This window comes from Eptesicus fuscus, chromosome 14, assembly GCF_027574615.1.
Source record: "Eptesicus fuscus isolate TK198812 chromosome 14, DD_ASM_mEF_20220401, whole genome shotgun sequence".
Classification (NCBI taxonomy): Eukaryota; Metazoa; Chordata; class Mammalia; order Chiroptera; family Vespertilionidae; genus Eptesicus; species Eptesicus fuscus.
In genome coordinates this window covers 12,319,489-12,346,493 of record NC_072486.1, presented here as the reverse complement: position 1 = coordinate 12,346,493, position 27,005 = coordinate 12,319,489, and the positions used below count along the sequence as shown (strand labels likewise).

The 27,005-nt window shown below is 43.6% G+C and overlaps 1 protein-coding gene across 2 annotated transcripts in view; it reads right to left on the bottom strand.

Annotated features, from left to right (window-relative positions):
• Nucleotides 1-23,122, bottom strand: part of OSBPL3 (oxysterol binding protein like 3) — a 149,898-nt gene extending 126,776 nt beyond the window's left edge. The window contains exon 1 of one of the 2 annotated variants that reach the window (XM_054725998.1): nt 23,050-23,122. The gene's annotated coding sequence lies outside the window, so the exon portion shown is untranslated. The remainder of the gene's footprint in view (nt 1-23,049) is intronic. The other variant, XM_054725997.1, reaches the window with a different exon arrangement.
• Nucleotides 23,123-27,005: the final 3,883 nt, after the last annotated feature.

Here is a 27,005-nt window from a genome sequence, read left to right as displayed (position 1 = left end):
AATAAGTCAAAGACAGACAAATACCATATGATTTCACTTATATATGGAATCTAAAAGAAAGAAAAACCTAGGTCATAGATACAGAGAGCAGACTGGTGGTTGCCAGAGGTGGAGGAAGGGGGTATGGGGAGGATGAGTAAAGGAATCAAAAGGTACAAACTTCCAGTTATAAATAAGTCATGGGATGTAATGTACAGCATGACTGTAGTTAAAAATACTGTGTTACAGATTTGAAAGTTGATAAAGGAGTAAATCTTACGAGTTGGGGCAGGAGGGGAGGGAAAGAGGGGAGGAATGAGAGAAGAGGGGAGGAAATCTCTCCTGACACTAATTATTGATGACTGTGGTATCAGGGAATAATAGAATGTGGGGAAGAGAAATATGAAGAAATTCGGGATTGTGGAAATAGATTGTCAAAGAAATCAATCAAAATCTTATATAAAAATTGTTGTGGTTTTTGTCATTGTTGTTGTTTTGGGGGGTGTTGTTATTAATTCTAGCCCAAGGATATTTTTCCATTGATTATTAGAGAGGAAGGAGGGGAGACAGAGAGAGAGAAACATGGATATGAGAGAGACACATCAATTGGTTGCCTCTCGCACATGGCCCAAGAATGGAGCCTGCAACAGAGGTATGAGGTAAGTTCCCTTGACCAGAATCAAACCCAGGACCCTTCAGTCCATGGGCTGACACCCTATCTACTGAACCAAACCGGCTAGGACTAAAAACTGTTTTTTAATGGCCTAACATAAGTGGGTCCTTAGGTGATCTTTTTTCACATTTCTTGAAAATAAAAATGCCTTTAAATAAAAGCAACTCCTTGTTTAAGTAAAAAGTAGATCATAATTATTTTTCCATTGTGCATAAAGGATTTATATTTAATTTTATATCTCTTCTGGTCAAAAACAAAGGAAAAAATTAAAAGTAAATGCAAACCAAAAAGGTCACTCAGTAATATTAAATTTATACACAGAGGCCATGATTATGAATGCAAATATAGAAAAAAACAACAACAAAAGAGCCAGGAAGGAAATTTGGCTTACAAAAGCCAGAAGACTATTAGTGTTTATGACCTAAACTTTATTATTGTGTACACACACACACACAGTGATCTGTCTTGTTCTTTTCCCTAAAATCCCCTAATTTACTGGAAAAGATGTAAGAATTGAGCTTAAAGAGTTCAATATTCTTTTCACTGTTCTCTTCCATGTAAGGGCTGACAAAAAGCACCACAGGGGAGAAACCTGTATTAATTATCCTCAGGGTTTGAAAGAGAAGCTCTTTATTAATTTTAGTCTAAACAAATACAAAACAAAACACTCTAGACATAAACCTGCTGCAAAAGCTCTCAGAAATCAGACATAACACCCACAGCACATCTTGCAGCTTGAATGAATAAACACTTCCAGAGAGACCTCAAATGTTTTCATCATTTTTAAACAAAAAAGGGAATCATTTTATTCAAGTATGAATGAGACTATGGAGAGCTTTTGTACCACTGATAATACTTCTTGGGGACACTCTTAACTGGATTATCTCACCAAATAAAAGGAAGAAAGGGAGGGAAGGTGGAAGGGCCTCCTCCTGCCAGTCTTTCATGCTCTGAAAAGGGAGCTCAGACAAGGATAGTCTTAGAATGTAATTGTCAGGATGCACTTGAACTACCCAGGCATCAGAATGACACACAAAATTCTATGCGACAAAACTAATGTTTGATTTGGGTGAAGATCAGAAATAAGGAAAAGAATTTAAAAAGCTAAGCAAAACATAAGTTCAACCTCAGTTCAAACAGGCCCATAGGCTCAAGATTTGCCTGATGTCATTACCACGACCATGTCCCTGGTTATCTGGTCTACCTTGTATCTGCCCTGGGCCTCACTGTAATACACTGTAGCAGACTGAAACCTCAGAAATCTCAGAAGGTGTAGTCTAATATTGCACGTCTGAAAAAATAATTTTTAACATGCTTAAACAATACATGAAATGGGATGAAATTTTAGGTGTTGCTCTACTGTTAAGAAAGGCCTCATAGAAGCCACCTCAAGAGACTCGATACTGAATTTTTTTACCTAGTTCAAGGTAATTCATGCCAGGCACATGTATAGTCATAGACAAAGTCCCACAACATTCTTAACTCTGTGTCTTACATCAACCCTCAGGAGATTATGGTTAGGTAATTTCCAGGATTCCCCAGCCCTAACAATCTGCAAACCATTAAGTGAGTACCATGGGGGTTCCCCAGATTTAAAACATTACCACACCGAATTCCCTTTCCCCTCCTCCATATCACCTAAAACAACTCTGGGCTTTTTCTAACGTAATGCTGTACTGCCTTAAAAGATAAAAAGATTAAAACCTTCACTGGAGTAGTTTTGCTTCATTACTAATGGTTCAGGCGACTCATCTACAGCTCAATTCCCAATACCATTTGTCAGCTCTGCCAGGGAGTTAGTGCTTATCTTCACAAACCAAGCACCTCTTTCCTGGGGTGTCTTTCAGAGAAAATTACACCAGCAAATTCTAATTTCCTGTCCCTGCAGGAAAGGTTGCTCAGAACTTGGGCTTAAATGTCTCTTACTAAAGTAGTGCATGGCAGCTGAATTATGACCAAATTTTCAATCTTTGTGTTACATAGAAAGTGCTAATAAACTTCAGAAATCACTAAACTTCAGCTATTATTATTCGATACATACTCATTAAGCCTAAAAACAGGCTAAATTTTGCCTTTTGTCTTCTTAATAAAATTACAGTCAATGAAACTATTTCTTAAACAATACACTTGATGTTCCCAAATCTAGTATCAGTCACCTGAAGATTTTGTGCAAAGTGCTTAAGTACCCAAATCTCAGCTTCCTCATTTGTAAAACAGAAATAAAAAAACTGCTTCCTCAGTTGGTTATTGTGAAGATTAAAGGAGGGAATGAATTTAAAAGAATTTTATGAACCCTAACAGATAATGCAAAAGTATAATTATTAGTATAACTATTAGACTGTGATTCAAAATCCTCTATGATCTTATTTCCTATTTGGGGGTTAGGGGGCAATTTTATTTATTTTGATTAGGTAATACATTTATAGGATTCAAAATTTAAAAGTTGTAAAAGGAGAGTACCCAAAAACTCTCCCGTTCCTTTCCATCAGCTACCTAATTTTCCTCTCAGGAAGCAACTGATATAATCAATTTCATGTTTATTTTGAGATACATGTGCATTTCCCCCCAATTTTTACACGAATGCTATCATCTATTCCCTGTTTTACACCTTCGCTTTTCCAGTGTAACAATATATCTTGGAGATGGTTTCATACCAATGTGTCGACAGAGAGAGAGCTCCCTCATTCTTTTCACTGGCTGCCCGGGAAGCCACTGAATGGAGGACTGTCTCCCATTTAGGTTATTTCCAATCTTTTACCATTATAGTCTTTTGCTCATGCATAAGCTATTTACAAGGGACATTTCTAAAAGAGAATTGCTGGGTCAAAAGTATACATATTTTCAATTTTGGAAAAGATTGCTAGATTGTCTCTCATAGAGATTTATATATATATATATTTATATATTTTAATTGATTTCAGAGACAAAAGGAGAGGAAGAGAGATAGAAACATCATTGATGTTTCATAGAGAACCATGGATCAGCTGCCTCCTATATGCTCCCCAGTGGGGATCGAGCCTGCAACCCAGGCATGTGCCCGCAACCGGAATCGAACCCAGGACCCTTCTGTCCGCAGACTGGCGCTCTATCCACTGAGCCAAACCGGCCAAAGCTCCCATAGAGATTTATAGCAATTTATTCTCCTTTCGCTATAAATGGAGACTATTCCTCTACACATTTGTCAACATAATCTCTTGTCAAACGTTGTTGTTAAATCTTAGCAAACAAGAGCAAAGAAATGGCATCTCCATGTGTTTTCATTTGCATTTTCTAATGATTTTTTTGTTGTTGTTCTTTTTTGGATTGGTAGTCTCTCTTTGAGCATTAAGAAAATTTATTTTGCCCCAGCTGGTTTGGCTCAGTGGATAGAACATCAGCCTACGGACTGAAGGGTCCCGGGTTCGATTCCAGTCCACGGCACATGCCTGGGTTGCAGGCTCAATCCCCAGTAAGGGGGCGTGCAGGAGGCAGCCAATCAAAGATTCTCTCTCATCATTGATGTTTCTATCTCTTTATCCCTTTCACTTCCTCTCTGAAATCAAAAATATATTTAAAAAAAAAAAAAGAAAATTTCACTCCCTTTGACTTTCTTCTTCAGTATCCTTCCACACATCCTATAATCCAGTCATTCTGAACTACCTGCTAGTCCCCAAATGGGCCACAGTTTGGGAAATGCCCATTCCTTCCATGTCCAGTCACAAAAAATTTTTGACAGTCAAGTTCAAAGGCATTTCAATGTTTATAAATTATCCCTGTATTCCTCTCATAGGACTTAATCGCTCCCTTCTCAGGGTGCCCAGGTCACATTTTTAAAGCTTTGTAATACGATCATTTCACTTTGCCATGTACATATGTGAGTCTCTTAAAAGTTCAAGACCAAATTATTCAACTTAGCATCCTTTATGATGTCCAATACATTCACTCAATTAATGTGGGATGAAAGACTGAATTAGAAATAAAGATTGTAAATTTTGCCCTGCTGATTTGGCTCAGTGGATAGAGCATTGGCCTGTGGACTAAAGGGTCCCAGGTTTGATTCCAGTCAAGGGCACATGCCCTGGTTGTAGACTCGATCCCCAGTAGGGGACGTGCAGGAGGCAGCCAATCAATAATTCTATCTCATCATTGATATTTCTCTCTCTCCCCCCTCTCCCTTTCTCTTTGAAATCAACAAAAAAACAAACAAACAAATAAATAAATAAATTTTAATTGCATATGTCCCTTAAACTTCCAAAGCAATGTTGTAAATCTAGTGATGGGAATAAAGTAAAGTGAAGATCTGGAGACTTGTTCTTTGGCCTAAGAGTTCATATCACAACATAATAAATGCTAATAAAATTCTTATTTTGACTTCTTTTATTTAGTGTTGTTTAACACTGAAATTGTGGCTGTGACTTATATGAGTAAGGAACATAACTAAGATCAAAGTATTTTTTTAGGTGAGGTATTAATCTCCAATAAACTCTGGAAAAAGTGATCAACTTCTTTAGTAATCAAGGAAATGTAATTAAAATCACAAGATACCATTAGCATCCAACAGAATGGCTAAAATGAAAAAGATAGACACTGTCAAGTACAGATGTAGATGAACTAGAACTCACATACCGCTGGGGGAAGTTGGTACAACCACTCTGGAAAATGAGGTAAACCAACAAAGCTACACATTTTGCCAACCCTGTGCCCAGAAATTTTCCTCCTAGGTCTACAGTCGATACACACACACACAATTCACCAGAAGCTGCGTACGAGAACGTTCACAGCAGCATTAACTGTAACCGCCTAAATGGGGAAACCCCAAATGTTTACCAGTAGTAATGAAGAAACAAATGCTGGTATTCAGACAATGGAATTCTAAGAGCAAAGGGAACAAACAAAATCAAACATCACACCAAAATATGAGCGAATCTCACAGACCTAACGAGTCGTTTAAATTACAAAAATAGGCAAAGCTAATCTGATGGTGTCACAAGTCAGGGGACCCCTTAGGAGTAGCCATGGGGTCTGGGGACGATATAAGGAGGCTTCTGAGGAAGTGGTAATATTCTGTTTCTTGATCTGGATGCTGGCTACATACATGCACTCATCTTATGAAAACTCATTAAACTATACATTTCTGCTGTATATACTTTCCTGCATGTGAGTTACATTTCAATAAAAAGTTTACCTAAAATAAAAGAGAAGCAATCTGCTGAACCTCCAAAAGAAAATATATTTCTTTCAAAATACCTTTCATGGATAAATGTTTTTAAATGGCGTAGTGAGCACTAGCTACTTGCACCCCAACTGCCTTGCACTGGTTTGACCCAAGAGCCTACTACTCACCGGAGGTCCCAGAGAAAGCAATGATCTATTCCTGAAGCCATGCAGAGGACACTCAAGGTATTCAGAATTGTTTAAGAAAAAAAGGAGGTGACCAGAGGAGATCAGCTATAGGGAACCAGCAACGATTGCAGGAAAAGATGAAAAGACACAAAACCTTTTTAAAATGGTACCAAAATAGCAATTACTCTTCAATAAGCTTTCTGTTGTGCTACTAAAAAGAAACCCACCCCAAGCTACTTATTCCCACGCAGATATCTGCCTCAGCGCCCACCTTCCCTCCCACTATTATTTCAAACACTGCACAGCAGACAAAGAAAGAGAGTGTCATGGAAGTAATAATTAATGGCAAATGCAGGTGTCTGCATACTAGAGGGAAACCAAGGGAAATGAAACACAAACCCTTCCACCTCATTAGTCTTCTAAAAATATTCTCATAATATCAAGGCATGTCCTGCTTAGGGAGTATATGAATGAATGAGCAACCTAATCAAAACGGTTTTTGTGAACCTCCACCACAGCCCAGATACAAACACTTTGGAGATTAGAAAAAGGGGGTAGGGTGGGAGGGGGAGGAAATGATGGCACTGAACTGGTCAAGCAATGCTTCAAATAAACACAGAAATGGACAAAAAATGAACTCAATGTATAGTAAGCTCAATTCATCTGTGCCAATGGAGACAGACTTTTAAAAGTCTTTTCTATTGGGCTGTGGAATGCAGAAATAGCGGGCACTTTGAGACTGATGAACAGGCCCAAACGCTTACCCTCCTCTGCACTTGGCATTAATTCATTTTAACTTGATCTCCATCGGGCTCAAATGGAAAAGATCTGAAGTCTTGGCAACTGCCAGAAGGAGGTGACTTTGCAGCCAACTTTCAATGTCCTATTGTGAAAGGAGATACCAAAGAGATGATGAACTGAAATTCACAGATAACCCATCACCGTTCCTGTGGGGCGATGTACAAAACTGGTTTTGCACAGAAACATCCCTAAGTAAGGAGCCCCCTCGGAAAGAGATAAGTAAAAAGATGTTGTCAAGGTTTTATTACACCCCTTGACCTCATCTTGTCCACCTTCAGGCAAAGGTGCTAATGAATGGTGAAATCTGCAGAAGGCAGGTAGAAACAATGAAAACAAGCAGGAGATCTGAATGATCAAACTTTCAATTAAATTCTTTAAAAATCTGGAATAAGTAATTCTTCCACTCATGAAACGATAAAAAATAATTATTCTCACTTACAGAAGGAAGAATTCTTTAGAGTTAACTACCAATGTTATCTGAGCTAGGAATGGCATTAAGGGAAAAAGGAAGATTGGAAGTTACCTCCTTTATGAAAGCAGATTTATTAAAGGCATCTACGCTGACCATTCAGCCATAACCAAACATAAATTGTCTAACACTGACCTGGTTAAACAAATTTAAAGACAGGATCACCACATCTAGCCAAGAATAGCTGAAATTAGCAATAAAACAGCAAGAAGAGCACTTGCTGAGGGGCCGGAAAGGGCTGGCAGTCAGGTTAGTACATTCATCAGAGTAACTACGTCCCTCTAGAACAGGGGTGGGGAACCTTTTTTCCGCCGAGGGCCATCTGGATATTTATAACATCATTCTTGGGCCATACAGAATTATCAACTTAAAAATTAGCCTGCTATATTGGTCAAACATTTAATTAACTCACCCCTAATACCTTGGCAGGGTCAGACCAAGTGATTTCGCTGGGCTTATACGGCCCCTGGGCCGGGCGTTCCCCACCCCTGCTCTAGAAGAACTCACAAAATAAATGAGTGGCTTGGGGAGGGACTAAATAAACAAATGCATGGGTAGCTTTAGAGCTGAGCATTTACTCATTCATCAGGCATTTACTCTAAGTGTTCACAACACTGCAAAGGAATGACATCCATTATTTTTGTCCAGCCAACTCATCCTTCTGCCACTCAATCTTCCTGTGAGAAACCATCCCTTCCCGACCCCTGCCTGGCCAGTGATGGCCCCTATGATTCTGTCCCCAGTTATTGGTTCAGGATTAGGGCCATGACCAAAGGCAGGGACAATCAGAGGCAACAGCATCTGCAGAATAGTAGGAATAGGCCGATAGCTTATGACAGGTAACCACACGGAGAAAACTTGCCTGAGAATGAAGCCAGATGAAAGCAGGCCAGGAGATGACAAGACACAAGGCCCTGATGACATGAGTTGAACACCTAGATCCAGCCATGCCTGAAGCTAGGCCTACTAAAAGACTTTTTAGCAACATAAGCCAATAGAATTTTCTTTTACATAGTCCTTAAGCTGGATGGGTTTCTGTTATTTGCAAACAAAATGTCCTAATATATCACTGCTGCCTTTAAAGGGGTCTATTCCTTTAAACCCCTTTAAGGAACAATTCTTCACCCAGAGCACCCACCTTCAATTATTAACAGATCAAAAAATATATTTTGAAATGGAACATCTAAGAAGCAAATATGAAACAAGTTTGTCCTTTGCTATTCTCTGCATCTACGGAACACTGAATTATTTCCTCCCACAAAAGAAAATGAGCTTCTTGGTGTAATTGACCATGGCTAGGCACACCAGATCCTTACGCCAGGTCGTTTAGGCCTTTAGAACACCAAAAACTTGTCTGTCCAGCTCCGTCTTGTGGAGGATCCCAGAAGTCCATAGGATGAAGTGAGTTTGAATTAACCATTCTGCCTGCCCCCATGGAAAGGAAGAAACCCCAAATAAAAAGTGTGTGGCTTCTACAAGCCTCCCTTCTGGCCCCTTCCCAACCAAACAGAGGCCAGGCATGTGGTGAAACCTCAGTTACAACGTGCAGATGTCAGCAGTCACTTCTGTGGGTTTTTCACTCACTTACCATTACAAAGCCACATTCCAATAGGAAAACACAGACTTACTGTAGGAATCTGGCCAGCAGTCTTTGTCCCTTTCTGCTGTATCCGTCCTGAGTAGACGGTAGCATATCCAGTTGAATTCACATCTGATTGCGTAGGCACACAGTGTGGGTGAGGGGAGTATGCGGAACCAGGTTCTGAGTGGCAGAATTTGACAGCATGCTAGAAGTGCTGGGACTTCTAGAAGTCCAAAGTCATGGCCCCGGCTTTGCTAACAACTACATGTGACCTTGCATAAGCCATTTCACCTTTCAAGGTGCCAATTTCCTTATTTTTAACAGGTGACAGGTTGATGTTTTTCACTGTGGGAGGTGACTCGGGTAGTGGGCGGTGAAATCAATTCAGTGGCTGCAAACCAATATTAAAAATATGATTCTAGGGCTGAGACAGGAATTCCACAAGATGAGACTCTAAAGCATCTTCTTGTGCCAGAAAGTAAGGATGTACAGTCGCTTCAAACACCGACAATACTGGGCTATGTCAAAGGGACACAGGAGTCAACTGAAGAAGCTCCTACTAGTCAAATCTGGAAGAACTGGAGCACTGAAATAAATAAAAGGCTACTGGATTATAACCCAAATAAATATCCATGAATCCATACTGATACACTGATTGATTGAATAAATAAATAAACAAACAAACAAACAGAGGAAGATAGGCAAACCTATATAATAAATTATGTAGATACTCTGCCCCTTGAGGAAATGGAATGAAACTTCCCAACCTTGGTGTGGGCTGCACATCGTGGGCTGGGAAAAGAATAACTTGACAGTGCAGAAACCTGACCAACACTGCCTCGGCCAGAGATCAAGGTCCACATCGGCAGTGATAAAGCATGTTGACAGTATGTACCCTCAACATGATGTGATGAGAATGGCACTTTACCTCAGTGGTCTTCCTCCCCAAAATCCATAACCCTAATTTTTTATTTATTATTACTGATTTTGGACAGAGAGAAAGGAAGGGAGAGAGGAACATCAATATGTTGTTCCACCTATTCATGCATTCATTGGTTGACACTTGTATGTGCCCTGATCGAGGATGGAACTTGCAACCTTGGCATATAGGGAAGACTCTCCAGCCAACCAAGCTACCTGGCCAGGGCCCCATAATCCTATTCTAGTCATGAGAAAAACATCAGACAAATTCCAACTGAGGGACATTCTACAAAATACCTGACCAGTATTCCTCAAAACTATCAAGGTCATCAAAAACAAGGAAAGCCTGAAAACTGTGACAGCCAAGAAGAGCCTGACGAGATATGATGACAAACAATGTTGAAGCCCAAATGGGATCCTGGAATAGGAATGGGACATTAGGTAAAAACTAAGAAAATATGGATAAAGTATAAGCTTTCGCTGATCTATATATATATATATATGGCTAAGTGATACGTCCAACCAACCAGTAAACATTGACTCGTGCATGTGCGGTACATATAAAGCTCTCGCTGGTGCCAATCACATAGGTGTGTTTCGATCTGTCAATGTCGATCGTGAATGTGGTTGTTTTTGTTGACATTCTGAAGCTGAAAGAAAGCAGCATGGTAGACAGAACATGTAGGTGCAATCATCATGCTACTGAGAAATCTTAATAGTAAATAGGGTCTTTGTAATGGCACTAGATTTATTATCAAAAGATTGCAACCTAACATAATCGAAGCTGAAGTATTAACAGGATCTGCGGAAGAAGAGGTTGTTCTGATTCCAAGAAGTGATTTGTCCCCGTCTGACACTGGTCTCCCATTTAAATTATTTCGAAGACAGTTTCCTGTGATGCCAGCATTTGCGATGACTATTAATAAATCACGAGGACAAGCTCTAGATAGAGTAGGAATATTCACACCTGAACTCGTTTTCGGACATGGTCAGTTATATGTTGAGTTCAAAGAGCATGTGACGTTAAAGTTGTAAATACTTCATCACAAGGGAAATTAGTCAAGCACTCTGAAAGTGTTTTTACTCTTAATGTGGTATACAGGGAGATATTAGAATAAGTTTAATCAATTTACCAGTCACTGTTTTTACAATGTTGTTTTTATATGTTTTTGTTGTTTTTATATCATGTCTTTGTTGTTGTTATATCATATTGTTATTGTTTATTTATTAATCAATTTATATATTTTTTTCATATACATTTTACTAATTTTCTTTCCTCTCTGACACTCCTATTATAGAGAAAGGACAAATAGCGATATTAAAATATTTCTTCTAGCTGAAACCGGTTTGGCTCAGTGGATAGAGCATCGGCCTGCAGACTGAAAGGTCCCAGGTTCGATTCCGGTCAAGGGCATGTACATTGGTTGCAGGCACATCCCCAGTAGGGGGTGTGCAAGAGGCAGCTGATGGATGTTTCTCTATCATCCATGTTTCTAACTCTCTATCCCTCTCACTTCCTCTCTGTGAAAAATCAATAAAAAAATATATTTAAAAAAAATAAAAATAAAATAAAATAAAATATTTCTTCTAATTAATTTCCTTTCAATGTGCATGAATCCGTGCACCGGGCCACTAGTAGTAATATATTAGTGTTGGTTCATCTAATTGTGACAAATGTACCTTACTAATGTAAGGGGAGACGAAGTGGGGAACTCTCTGTACTATCTTCACAACCTTTCTGTGGATCTAAAACTGTTCTAAGTGAAAAGCTGTTTTAGTATGAAGAGTGATTAACACAAACTTTGAGTGTTATCAGCGCACATGCTAGCATTAAAGACAAGGAACACTAGGGCTAACTAAGGTCACAGGAAGAAAATCCAGGTACAAGTCTCAGCTCTGCCACCTGCCCCTTGGGTAAGTCACTTCCTGACCCAATGTCTTCAGTCTGATTCTCCCCACCTTGCAACAAGGTCAATACCTATCCTGCCTACCCACACGGTTTGGTTTGTTTTTGTGAGAAGAAAAGTAAATTAAAGTGATTTACAAATATGGACATGCTATACAAAAAATATGGGCGTTATGATAACCAAATTCTCTAGCTCTTCCCCTAAATCAGAGCGGGCTCGGGGCTGGTGGAGACTCAGAGTCTTTTGCCTACTGAACCAGCACTTGGATTTTCAAAGGGGTACCTGGCCCAGCAGCATCCGCATCACCTGAGAACTTGTTAGACACACAGAATCGTGGGGCCCACCACAGATCCACCAAATCAAGAAACTCTGCGGTGGGGCCCAGGAATCTGTGGTCTTTCAAGCCCTGAAGGTCATTCCGATGCTGCTGACGCTGAGACCACTGCCCCAGAGAAACCCGTCACAGACCGTGATAACTGAGTCCCGTTCACAGGGCCACACTCCTCCAGCTGGCTCCCCGCCCAGCTGGCAACCACATGGCTCTCATTTCCTCCAGGACCCCTTCCCATCTGTTACCACTTGGCTAATTCTCTCCTGTGAGAGAGCAGAGGGGAAACAGAACTCCCCTCGGGGATGTGAGGAAATCCACGACGTGCTGAACCTCTGCATGAGGTAACTACCTAGTGCAAGTCCAAGAACATGGTTATTTTGCCCAACTAATCTGTGAAGTGCTTAGCAATGAGGGAAATCGGGGCATCTCTCAGAACCACACAGCACACATTTACAAAGACCCAGATTCCAGCATCCTGTCCTTCTGGTCTCCCGGCATTTGTCTCTAGACAAAGGTGTCTTAATCTGTGGATCAGGAGAGGCAGCTATCCCATATAAACATCTACACCCAGGTGCATCCACCGGCACGCAGACCGTATGAAGAGAAGACCTGCTCATGCCAGAGAACAAAAGAGGCTTCCAGGTCCTTAAGCAAGAAACGAATGATGCAGAACTGAAAGTAACAAGCAAACTGGAATGCCATTTTGGCCTGGGATCAAACTAGAAAAACAGGAATTACAAGTCAGGAGTATGAGCCGGTCGGCATGAAGAAGTCATGCTGTCCTTTTTCTGAACCATGTTTAGGCCACAGTTATTCTTTTCCTATCTGACTCCTCACTGTTGCTGTTATTCCTAATGGCACGCATACAACAAACTTAAGACTGCTGTTGTAGTCTAGAGCAGTGGTCGGCAAACTGCGGCTCGCGAGCCACATGCGGCTCTTTGGCCCCTTGAGTGGCTCTTCCACAAAATACCACGTGCGGGCGCGCACGTACAGTGCGATTGAAACTTCGTGGGCCATGCGCAGAAGTCGGTTTTCGGCTCTCAAAAGAAATTTCAATCGTTGTACTGTTGATACTTGGCTCTGTTGACTAATGAGTTTGCCGACCACTGGTCTAGAGAAAGACTGTTGAAAAGCGAGGGTGAAATTTTAGCCTGTTTTTGCGCACGGGTATTTCCCAGGTAAAAGGACTGCTGATACAAGCACAATGTCTCTCTAAAGCATAGAGACGGGATTTGTGTGTGTGTTGTAAGAGGAATATTACTTCTTAGCATAAGTCATACATAAATCATGCACATAAAATATGTCAACAAATGATCATTTATTTATTCACCTCCACTCTCTCCTTATTCCCTATTCACCATCTTCAGGAAAAGAGAGCTTCCAGCCCATAATTTACTGACAGATAAAGTGAAAAGAAGATGAACAATACGCCACCAAAATAGGCAAATTCAGCTCGAGTCAAAAAGCCAACTAACTAAGAGAGGGTGCCGCAAGTCATGGCTGTGGAATGGCTAGGTGCTCGCTGCACCTGAGGGCCCCTTTGTGGATCTTCAGGCAGTTGGGCCTCAGCAGGGCATGTGGGAGAGATCCACTTGGACCCCAGCTTCTTGCGACACCCTTGGGGGGCTCCTGACTAGGTTCCCCAGCCTGGGAACCCCGGCGGAGGCAGGTATTACTAGAGGATCCACATACCACATTTCCTTCTCCCTCAGTGTATGAGATGATATGTAAACCCAGGTGTGAAGGCAGAGAAAATTGCTGGTATTGTAACTGAAAACAATGAAGTGTGCTGGAAGACGGCCACAGACTGTGTGAGTGATATCAAATCAGAAATAGCTAATGCCTTGAAGAGTCTTCGGTCACCTGCCATTTCTCTTGGCTTAATGAGGCTGACGTCATGTCTAGAACTGGGTGATCAATTCAGTAATGGCTTAACTGTTCAACACTCTGCTGTCCTCGACCGGACTAGATGAATGTACTGAAAGTCTCAGCTGGCTCTCCTGCACAACTTCTTACCTTGTGGGTTCGCATCAGCTCGGGAAGTATTTCCAAAACAAACCTGAGTGTGTGCTGATGGAAATGGGAATAGCAATGCTGAGTTTTCCTGGGCCAAAGCCTTTGTCTGTAAACTGTAATAATTACACCAAGAAGCGTGAAAACAAAGGCTACTTGTTGGAGAAAATATTCAATTGTTCTTCTTTGACACAAATATCAGTTATCAGTAGAAATATTTTCTGTGTGAGCAGTGATTTTTGAAGTCATGGGACAATAAGTGTTAGAGATGTCTAAGCTAGTTGTTTCTCTACAGGTTTGTTGCCAAAACACAGGCTTCATAAAAAAACAACAACACTAAATCGTCATCATTGGACACATAGATTCAGAGAGTTTACCATTTAAAAGAGTCCTTCTCGGCCCTGGCAGGGTGGCTCAGCTGGTTACAGCATCATCCCCATACACCAAGGTTGTAGGTTCAATCCCCAGTCAGGGCACATACAAGAATCAATCAATGAATATACATATAAATAAGTGGAACAAACTGATGTTTCACTCTCTCTTTCTCTCTCTCTCTCTCAAATCAATTTTTTAAAAAGTCCTCAACGAACTGAAGGGTTCATCATTCCTTAAAATGCTATGCATTGGCTCATCCTGCATTCTCTGCCTGCACTGTCCTGTCTACCTAGCCTCCACTCCCTTCCCTCGTCTCAATCTTCCGTGTCCTTCAAGGCTTGGCGCAAATGCCCACTTTCCTGCAAAAGCATCTCCCATCGCTCTTCCTGTGCTCCTCTAGCCACAGAGGCAGAGGCACTGCTGGGACTGGATCCACATTCTTACTCTCTGACTCCTAGTCCTGTGCTTCCCACCACACAGGAGCGCCTTTTAGTCAACGCTTGGCAGTCGGAGGCCAAATGGCCAGCCTCCATCCCAGCTCCGGCCCTTGTTCCCTTTGTGACGGTGGGTAAACTTCTTAAGCCTCTCTAGGCCTTTGATAGTCAGGGGTTCCTTGGGTAGAAGCAACAGAAACCAACCTGGCAAATGAAACCAGAGAAAATGGATTGGAAAACATCAGTTTGAGGAACTGAAGGGAGGCTGGAGGAGCAAGCAGTGCACAGCTTCAGGAGACCGGAAGCCAGACCACAACAACGTGGACCGAACAGGAACACACCCTAGGCAGCAGAATCTGCGTGATCCTCAGCATTGGACCCAGACTCCTGCAAGAGGCTCACAGGACCACCCGTGGCCACAGAGAATGGGGCCCTCATTCTGGTCCCAACAGATCGTATCCCAAGGCAAGGAGTGTCCTCAAATGGGACCTGGAAGGGTAAATGGATGCTGGACAACCAACGAGCAAATACTGTCCTTGTTCCGCGGTCATCTTTAAAGGCAGGATGTTCCCCATCCCCGAATGCCTCCAACAAGCTCCAAAGGAGTTCATTCTATATACACTTGGCTAAACATTTGCTTGAGGCAGCTCTGAACCTGCGAGAAAAACCCAAGTGGGTCTTCCCTTTATTCTCGGAGGCCTTCAGATACCCCTAACTCACTTTATCTCAGCTGCTAGACATCTGAGCTACACCAGAATTGGAGCCAGCAAGTTATTGTTTTTTTATTGATTTTAGAGAGAGGGAGAAAGTGAAAGAGGGAGGAGGAGCTAGGGAGGGAGGAAGAGGGGGGGGAAAGAGAGAGATTTGTTGTTCCATGTATTTAGGCATTCATTGGTTGAATCTTGTATGTGCCCTGACATATCGGGATGGACACTCTGACCAACTGAGCTACCCGGCCAGGGCCCCAGCCAGTTGTGTTAAGATACCTTCATGGTTATGCTGGAGAACAGGTTGTTAGACCTTATCCCGTTTGTTACTAAGGTACTAAAAACACAACTTTGGATTAAATTGCCCACAGCAAATAAACCTACAAGCAGCACCATAGTAATTACCTCTAGGAAGAGGAGGTAAACCCCTCCACCACCTCCCTGCCACCTGACCTCCTGAAATCAGCAATAAGAAAAGGGCGGGACTTCCCCTGTCATGCCCCTGGAGGATTCCCCAGCCACATTCTCTTTCCTCCTCCACTTCGGACCATTAATAGCCTGAATCATGACCCAGAGAAAAAAGGAACTTCTCTCTCCAGGGTCCCAATTAAAATGCAGACTCATTCCCTTTGATCCACGTATCTCCGTTCTAATTGAATTCTCTGCGACTGTTTAATATCTATCCCCCCTTCTAACTGTAATCTCCGAGAAGGGAGGCTCCACACCTATCTACTTCACCTCCAGGTGCCCTGTGCCCAGCATGGCGCCTGGCACACAGTGCGCGTGCTCAATCAGTACTTATCTAATGTATGAACGAACATCCTACTGCATGCATTCATCCTAGGAAGGTATTTCCTTCCAGTTTAATCCTGTTTGTGAGATTGGAAAAATATTTAGCTTTTGCTTCTAAACATTTCAGATCACTGCCCACCACAGATGATTTGGAGAAGAATATTTGTTTTATAAGATTCAAACTGTAACCTTAAATTTCTTATATTACATTTGATATCAAGACAGAGAACAAGTACGGGAATCTTTAATTATAGTACCACTTTTTAATACATGTTGTTCTATTGAGAAAAGTGTTTGACCCACAGAGCGATGATCTCTTGCTGGGCTGCTTGTTGCAATTTAATTTTTTTTCTACTTGACATTCAAGCGATTTTTCAATTCAGGTCCACTCTCTCCTGAAATCACAAATGAGGAAGCACATCCTCTGGGGTTGTCTAGCCCACATCTCTCAGAGGACTGGGTTTATTACCTTGGCTATTATTTTGTGAGCAGACAACCTAGACAGCGACATGGTGTTCATCTAAAGAAATTTATACGAAATCAACTTGTTTCTCAGCTTAAAATCCACATATTATTGTTGTTATTATTTAAGAAACACAGTCCACTCATACCCCAAGAGTCATGGGGAGTCTAGAAACAATCACAGTCTGGCTCCCAAACAAACAGATTTCCTCAGAGTGATTTATAAAGCCAGTCCAAGGAAAATTCAATTTTAGGGTATAAACAATGTGATTAAGAAATGAAATTACCGTTGCATTTTCTAAATTTTTCCAAGATGAAGAAGAAAATATTTCACCAAATACAAGACAAAAGCATCAGCTGACTAGCTAAAGGAGAAATTCTTCGACTTCCTCATGCTGCTGCTCCACTGGTTACAGAGGAAGTGTTTAATGCTCACGTGGATGACGTAAGCCCGGGGATGACACTGGACCACAGCCTGCCTGCTCCAGCTTCTACAAAGGATCATCTTTGAAGTCACCCATATGTCCCGGTCTTTCCATATAAGAGGAATCCTTTATAGAAAATATTTTATTCCAGTTTTTGAAAATTCAGATGTCTTTGATATTTTTAACTTATTACAAAAAAATTTCCCAGCATATACAAAAGTTACACTTTCAGCAGCACTATCCAACAGAAATGTAATAGGGGCCAAATGGGTAATTTTAATTTTATTTAAGTAGCCAATTAGAAAGTGTAAAAGGAAACAGGTAAAATTATTTTAATTATATATTGTGATGTATCCAAAATATTATCATTTCAACATATAAATGATAAATTATTGAGAATTTTATTCTTTTTTTTTTTTTTATTTTTTTTTTTTTTTTTTTGCAGAGAGGAAGGGAGAAGGATAGAGTCAGAAACATTGATGAGAGAGAAACATCAATCAGCTGCCTCCTGCACACCTCCTACTGGGGATGTGCAAGCAACCAAGGTACATGCCCTTGACCGGAATCGAACCTGGGACCTTTCAGTCTGCAGGTCGATGCTCTATCCACTGAGCCAAACCGGTTAGGGCAATTTTATTCTTTTTTGTACAAACTCTTCGAAACTTAGTGTGTATTTTACACTTATAGCACATCTCAATAAAGATTAGCCACATTTTGAATGCTCAATAGCCACATGTGGACAATGGCACCCCAGTAGACAGCAGATACTATAGAAAATAGTATTAAAAACCTCATGAACTCATCACCTTGCTTCAGTAATCACTAACTCCCCAACAACCGAGTTTCTTCTATACTCTTTCCAACCCCCAAATTATTTTGAAGCAAATCCTAGAAATCATAGCATTTTATCCATGTTCAAATTTCCTTGATTATCTCATAATTTTGTTAACAGTTGATTTCTTCAAATCAAAATCTAAACAGTCAACTATGAATATCTCTTTTTAATGACAACATTTTTTATGACACCAACGTAATGGGAGTTATACTTTCAGTAAAGTGCTTTAATCATTCTGATATTTATTAAGCATCTATCTTGTGCCAGGCACTGTTCTAGCCCCAAGACACAACAAAGAACAAGACTCAAAAAAACTTCGTGTTTAGCTCCTGACTGCACATCAGGACTGTTTGGGGAAGCTTTAAAAAAATACCAGTTTAAAAAAAAATACAGTTCCATCAACTAACACATAGATAAATAAATCATGGTATATACATACAATGGGGTGTTATATAAAGGAATGAAGTAATGATTCATGCTACAACAGGTAAGAATCTTGAATACAACATGCTAAGTGAAAAAAACACATATTGCATTATTCCATTTACATGAAATGTACAGAATAGGCAAATCCATTCATATATGAAATAGATTAATAGTTGAGGGGGTGGGGGCAGACTGCTAATGGGTGCAGATTTCTTCTGGGGATGATGAAATGTTGTAAAATTAATTATGGTGATGGTTGCACAACTGTGAATATACTAAAAACCACTGAAATGCGTACATTAAATGGGTAAATTATACAAAATGTAAATTATATCTTAATAAAACCGTTATTCAAAAATAAGTAGCCCAGCTGATGTGGCTCAGTGACTGAGCATCAACCTATGAACCAGGAGGTCACGTTCAATTCCCAATCAGGGCACATGCCCAGGTTATGGGTTAGATTCTCATCACTGATTTTTCTATCTCTCTCCCCCTCTCCCTTCCTATCTAAAATAAATTAGATAGAGATAGAGATAGAGATAGAGATGATAGAGATAGAGACAGAGACAGAGACAGAGACATAGACATATATGAATGAAGTAACTGGATAAAACATGTTACATTCACACAATGGAATACTATCCAGCTATAAAATAGACTGAGAAAACTCCTTTAAAAAAGAAAACAACCCTCCTTACCCCAAGCCACTTGATCCAGAAACTCTGGGAGTGGGGACTTGTCAGGAAAAATTTTTAAAGACCCTAAATGATTCTAATGTAAGCCAGATGAGACTCAGTGGTTTCAGGGAAGATTCGGTCAAGTGACCAACAACTGCAATCAGTGTGAATACTGCTCCCTATAAAATGAGTAGGCAAAGGGGTTCTCCAACTTCAACTTGGAGGCAGCAGAGGAGGGCTTCCGACAAGTGACACCCATGCTGAAACGTGATGAATGATGGGAAGTATCCAGAGGAACATGGGGGAGGAAGAAAAGGTTACAAGGACAGAAGATTATGCATAAACTGGGAGGGCAGAGCACCTTATGTGTGGCCTGGGGAGAGGGGCAGGGGGCTGAACTGAGTTCACTGTGACTGGAACACACAGAGCAATGAGCTAAGAGGAGCTGATGCATAGATGACCTGGTAAATCAGGTTAAAAATGGAAAATATTCATTGACCAGCTGCCTCCTGCATGCCCCCTACTGGGGATCGAGCCTGCAACCCAGGCATGTGTCCTTGACCAGAATCGAACCCGGGACCTTTCAGTCCACAGGCCTACGCTCTATCCATGGAGCCAAACCAGCCAGGGCTCCATAGCAGTTTTAACATATTTTAATAACATTATACCATTTATATGAAAAAAGTGCATATAAGATGCAAGATATTTACTCTATAATGTTTGTTTTGTGTAGGGGTTTGAGATCTTGCAATATCTCCAAGGTGAAAACAACCACAATAGGTGCTTTGCATGGACTTTAAAAACTAGGATTTTTATTGCTTCATCATAAACTGGTGAAGGCACTACAGTATTGTGGATCAAAAGGTAGGAAACAAAATGCCACATTCCAGTTACTTTTTTCACAGAATATTCTAACAGAATCTAACCAAACAGCCTGGCCAGCATGGCTCAGTGGTTGAGCATAGACCTGTGAACCAGGAAGTCACGATTGACGAACTTTCTAGGCAACAGGAATGCCTGAGCAAAGGCAACTCTGTGGCTGAATCAAGTTCGGCTGCCGATGCACAGCAGGCAAAACCTATAGGACTTCTCTTTAGATTTAGGTGAAAGTAAATTTAAAGTTAGGTTAAAGAATTTCCTTTCCTCCTATATTAAATTCCTGTCAGGCCATATGCCTGGACTGTGGGCTCAATCCTCAGAGTGGGGCGTGCAGGAGGCAGCCAATCAATGATTCTCTCTCATTATTGATATTTCTATCTCTCTCTACCTCTCTCTTTCTCTCTGAAATCAATAAAATATATTTTTTTAAAAAGAATATAACCAAATAAAGTTGTACTGTGGACAGGATACCAGCCTTAGTGATGTGAGGGATAGAAACAGAAAATGCACATTGGCCCTGCCTTCAAAGCATTTACAGCCTAGAAAAGAAGGCGGCGGTACATTTGAATAAATAAGTCAGGAGGCACTCTGGTGAGGAAAACGGGGAATATGAAAGGACCGAAGTGCTGATGGTAAGAAAGAATCCCGACATGCTCAGTAGTCAGAGAGTGAACTGGAGACTCTCAGGGGTTTTTTTGTGCTGTTGTTTTTAATGCTGTGAGAGATTGAGTTCAGAGAGATTATTCTGGCGGAAGTAGATTATGAGTTCAGTCTTGAAAGATGTGGGTTTTCACAAGAAGACACAATGAACGAGCTTTCTAGGCAACAGAAATGTCTGAGCAAAGGCAACTCTGTGGCTGAATCAAGTTCGGCTGCCGATGCACAGCAGGCAAAACCTATAGGATTTCTCTTTAGATTTAGGTGAAAGTAAATTTAAATTTAGGTTAAAGAATTTCCTTTCCTCCTATATTAAAGTCCCTCAACTTCCAGGCCCACAAACCATAAACTCAACCACAAAAATCAATGGCAGTCAGAGCCTCAATAATTCAGAAAGTGGTGCAGCTAGAAACTTGATATTGGCAGCAGAAAGTTTGTAGCCCAACAACCTCAGTTCGTTTTAATATATTGTATCACTGGACTCTACCTTAATGAAGTAACTTCTAATTAAGCAGCGGGAGCAGGACACATTTCTGCGTAGTGAAGGAGCTAAAGATTTAGAGTTAGAAGGACTATTAACAGAACCTAGTTCAGCAATTTACTGTGGATGCTGCAAGTTCCTGAAGCTTGGCTGCAGTTTCTTCATCTCCAAGATTAAAAGAGGCATTATGGGCTTATGGCAGCCTAGTAGTATCTGGCCTGTGAGATAACTATTAACTATTATTGAGACTATATCTAAATGAGAAAACAACAAATCTTCTTTTGGCTAAGCAATAGCTTTTGTCACAAATAAAGCTAAATGCTTATTGACCGTAATGGTAGAAAACACATTTCCGTTTCTTGGAAGAGGCCCAGAACCAGAGAGAGAAAATGATCTGGAATTCTAGTTCTACTAGGATAACCTTGGGAAAGTTGGTTAACCTGCTGGAGCCTCAATTTCCCACCTGGTTAGAAATACCTAGCTAGCTAATAAGACTACTATAATGTTTAATGAGGTAATCTACACAAAGTCCCCAGTATATATCCAGTTCTTAGTAGGTGCTCAATCAATAGTAGTTATTGGTATTTAATTTTCCCACTAGGAAAAAAAAAAATAAACATGAAAATTAAAACCAGCAATGAAATCACCATTCTTCATATTTCTAAGAAAAATTTTCATCACCCATTTAGTAACTATTTCTTGCATACCTACTGTGTGCGTCAGGCATTGCGGTTGACCTTGATGATAGAGTGATAACAAGACGGATAAGATCGCTCCTTTTCCATTCTAGAGGAGGAAGGCAGAAGGCAGAACACCGCCCAAGGACACAGTTTCAGAGAGGAGGGCGAGGAGGAACGTGGAGCAGGGAGGCGTGCTAGCAAGTTGGTGGAGGGCTGTAGCTGGGATCCATTTCAGCTCAGGCCTGCCTGACGGGTCTCCTTCGGCCAGAAGGGGGCCCGCACCTTGTATGATGCTTGGGAGTAGAATGTGCACGACCAGAAGTCAGACCTACTCTTTCACCTGCCTGTGGAGGGACCTCTTTTGCATCTGCAGCTTAAACATATTTCTAAATGCCTCCATCCCAGTACTCAAACCCTGAGGGTCAGTGCAACACCTGGGGAACTTCGTGTACCTCAACCCCAGGCACTTGGAGAGACAACTTCACCGTCCCCTCCGATCGGAGTCTGCACTCAGGAGACTGAAGCTTGTGAGACGGAGGAGGAAACATACAAGTGTGCAAAAGGTGGCGGGCAAGTTTGATTCCCGAAGGAGGGCGGCGCGCCCGGGCTTAAGAAATGTCAGTGCGATCTGCCACCCAGCTCAGGGCGCCGGGGAGCCCGAAGAGGCGATGCCCGCAGCGCGCACCGCGGAGCGGCGCAGGCCGGGGGAGCGAGGCTGGCGAGGCGGGCGCCTGCAAGGCCGGCGTCGCCCGGGTTCCCCCGCCGCGCCCCAACGCGCGGATGTGGTAAAGCTTCGTGCTCAGCTCCATTCACCAGGTTTCCTGTGCCTCCCGCCCCGGCGGCGCGCCTGCCCGCAGCCCAGGGCAGCTCTTGGGCGTCGCATCCTCCGGCCCCCGCGACCCAGGCCCGCGAGTTCGGCGCCTTCTCGCCATCAATCCCAGCCAAACCGTCCCTCCTCCAAGGACCGAGCTCTAGGGTGGGCGCACTCGAACCCCACATCCAGAGAGGCTGGCGCCGGCCCCGAGACGACCTCCCCGGCTCGGGGCGGCCCCGCCGGCCGGTTCTCCCTCGGCGACAGGAGGCTGACCCCGGTCTTGCAGAGACTGGCGGTCACCCCCACCCTCCGCTCCGAAATCGCAGCCCCGCCGAGCCCGCGCCGCCGCCGCCGCCGGGCCCCCACCACACCCAGCACCGTTCCCACAGGCGTCCGGCGCTTACCTGCGCGCTCTGCCGCCGGGGACGCCACCGAGTTCCCATCCACAGACCCAGGAGGCGGCAAACAGACTTCCCCGGTCCCCCCCGCAATGCGCAGCTGACAGTTCCCGCAGCGGCTGCGGGAGACCGGGGCGGGGACGGCCACTGGCTGGCGGACGGAGAGGCCGGAGCCCGCGCCACGCACTAACTGCCTTGCGCTCGCGCCCCTTGGCCGGGCCCAGCTCGCGGACGCCACGACCGCGCCGCCAGTTCCCAGGACTTTGCCCAGAACTTCGCGCTCGTCGCCTGCGGATCAAGCAGGAGGGGGTGAGCGAGGGGGCGGGGCCTGAGCCCGCCGTGGGGCGGGGCCACGAGCGGAGGGCGGGGAAGACGGGAGGGGCGGCAGAGTGACCCACACTCCCACCAATCAGGAGTCGGCTCCGGGGAAGGAGGTGGGGCGATGCGCTAGGAAGAAGCGGACGGATTCCATGACGCAGCCGAGGGAGTCGGGACCACGGGTTCCCGACAGGTGCGAAGGGCAGAGGGAGGTGAGAGCTGCGTGGCGCCCGGGAAGGGGCTTCCAGCGGCCCAGGGTGCTGCCTTGCGCCGTGGGTGCTCCATCGATATCTGTGGAGGGGGCGTCTCCCGCCAGGGAAGGAGGGAGAAGGGAAGGCGGCGCGGGAGGGGCTGGTTCAAGGAGAAGCTCCCTGAGGACACTTGTGGTCGAACAGGCAAAGAGGACTCGACCTCTTGAGGAAGTCACATTGAGGCTAAGGGATCGAGAACGGAGAACCATGGGTGGTGCAGGGAGGACTGCAGGCACAGGGTGATGGACAGATTCGGCGTGGGACCCCACCCTGGACTCTGACCTGACATCCCGGGGCAGTGATGCAGATTCGTGCCGGGTCCCAGGAGAATAGCCAGGAGGGCGGTTGTTCTGTTCTTTGCAGTTCCTGTGCAGGGGGTGGGAGGGCAGAGAGAAAGCTTCGTAGTTAAAATTAAAATGCAGGAGCTCCTTGAAAAACAATCAAGTCCACCCGACTGGACTGCCCACTCCCTCCTTTTCGATCCTGGCATGAATGCAAGCAAACGGATCACCTGGGGTCCGTTTGGAGCCTGCAAACGCGTAGGGTCATGAACATTTACCGAGCGCCTACGGCGTGCGTCCGACCCGGTTGTGGGCGTGCAGCCGCGATGGTGCACCAGGCTCCTGCTCTCGTGGAGCTTATATTTTTTTGTGGGGAGACAGACCATCAACAAAGAAAATGCAAATATAAGCCAACCAGGAAATGCTGATGAGCAAGCACTGAGGCAATTGCTAGGCAGAGCTTTCAAAAGCGATGATGTGTGTGATAGGGAGCTGCGAAGCGCCCTGGGGGGCCTCTCTGGGGAGGTGGCTTCTAAGCAGATTCCTGAACCCGAAGAGGAAACGGTCTCCAAAGAGCGTTCCCGGTCGAGGGAACAGCAAAGGCAAGGTGTGTGGCCTCCCTGAAGACCGTGCAACCTGCCTCACCGAGCTCAACCATGAGTGTGGCTCGCTCGCCTGGCTCGGTGCGTGGCACAGTAGGGGCTCCAGAATGTTAAACTCCAGTGCCATCCGCCACCTGCGGCACCCGACATGTTTCCAGTTTCCCAGCTGACCCCAAATGAAGGTGTCGGAGGCTCTTGCCAGAGCCATGCTATTCACATTTCATTCACCGCGCTAGGTTCCCCGCTTCTGGAACCCTCCCGGTCGCGGGAGGTCTGGGACTGTTTTGAATCTGGCAGGTAGCCAAGCGAGGGAGGGCGGATACTGACCAGCTGCAGAGTGAACCCAGTGTCCAGCTGCCCGCATCTGCACAAGGAAAACCTTACTTACTGGAGAAGATTTAAAATCGGATGACTAAGAGGATCTTAAAGAATCCCCACCCCCCGCCACTCCGCACCAGGAGGCACCTTGGCCACCCCAGCGTGGATCGCCTGAGCAGCTCAGATGTTGTTTTCCCAACCCTTCTTGCGTTTTTCAGTAATTCCTCTCCCAGTGAGAAGTTCAATTTTTCCTCCCCTTCTTCCCTCAAGCTCTGTTATTTCTCTCTTTTTCCACTCCTCTCCCTACCTCCCACCCTCACCCTGTTACATGAGCATTGTTTTCTGTGCAGGAGATGAGCCTTACATCCTAAAGGGAGTTGTTTGCATAGGGTTTTATTGTTGAAATGAGCATTGGATTTTTAGCTTCTTCAGTTTCTTCCAGCTAACCAAGTGCTTAGCTGGGAGAGAGAGAGAGAGAGAGAGAGAGAGAGAGAGAGAGAGAGAGAGAATCTTATATGCATTCTATTTGTATTTGAGGCAGTTAATTGGACAGGATGAGAAAGTTATTCAGCTTGTACCTTACCTCCTAGGACCTAGAACAAGAAGACTCATAGTGTCTTTTCACAGCTCCATTTCCTCTTCTACTCCTAAATAAGCCTCCAGGCTCACCAGCTCCTCAACACAAAAGGGAAAAAATTACAGTTGAATCCCACGCAGAGCTAATTATTCTTGAAAAAGCTTGTTAATGTCCTAAAATTGGTTTTCTCCTCCGAGTTTTATTTTAAAGCACCAATCTGCAAATCTACTCCAGCAAGATCAATGGTTCTATAGAAAGAGCTTCTAAAGAGCCTCTTCTTTGAACTATTGAACAAATACTTTTTTTTTTACTTTGAAGAGACACCACCACGGTGGAAATTCTTCATAGTTGGCTGAATGATCTTAGCTTCTGAAATCCATAATATATAAGCATGAGCTTAAAGAGTTTACATGTTTCGGTAGTGAAGGAAGCCGATGAGAAGAGAGTTTTGTGGAGGGAGGACTCCAGAGGCCTCTAGAATCAGACTCCCTGGGTCCCTGTCTTGTGATCGTCCTGATTCCCAGAGCCCTTTTCCTTGTCTGGTAAAATGGAGACAGTCATTGTACTCACTGAGCTACAGGAAGAGTTTTAGCATCAGTCTGAAAATACTTTCACATAGCCTAACTCAGAGTTCTCAATCTCAGCACTATGGACAGTTTGGGCCAGATTCATTTTTGTTCTGGGCGCTATTCTGTGCAGTTAGCCGTGTTTCTGGCCTCAACCCACTAGATTCAAGGAACACCTTCTTTTATATATATATATTGCTTTCAGAGAGGAAGGGAGAGGGAGAAAGAGATAGAAACATCAATCGCCAGGGTTCTTTTTCCCCAGCCTTACAAAGGGTTCAGCATTCTGGAGAAAGGGCTAGATGATTAAGAAGGAATCCGTGGATTGAAGATATTTTTGATAGGCATTGGGGGTCAGAGGAGCTTCCAGCTGAAGGAGCTAGAAGACTCTCCTCCTTGACCAAGGACCCATGCTTTTATTCAACACAATTTATCCTAAGGCAAGGTGGAAATATACACTTCAAAGGGTATGGTATCAAAGGGTTTACAGAGAATAGCCTACAGCTGTTCAGGTGTTTGGCCAACAGGAGGCAATAAAATGCCTTGAGCTGTCTGGCAATTAACAATCCTATTCAGGTTTGGGGGGAGATGCTTTTCAGCCATTTCCAACAGGTAAACTACATGTGACTCAACCCTGTTGAACTCCCCAAACTTCACCAACCTTTTGGTAAAACTCTTGCAATTATTACATGCTGGAATTGGTTCTCAGCAATCAATGATGAGAGAGGACCATTGATTGGCTGCCTCCTGCACGCCCCATACTGGGGATCGAGCCTGAAACCTGGGCATGTGCCCTTGACTGGAATCGAACCCGGGACCCTTCAGTCCCCAGGCTGACTCTCTATCCACTGAGCCAAACCGGCCAGGGCTCAAGGAGTACCTTCTTCCCACAACCAAAAGGTCTCCGGACATTGCCAGATGTCTCCTGGATGGCAAAATTGCTCCTGGCTGAGTACCATTAGCCTGGCACACAGCAAGTGCCCACAGATTAGGAGGCAGTATAGGGAGGTGCTTAAAGATAAAGATTTCCAGAGTGTGAACTCGGCAAA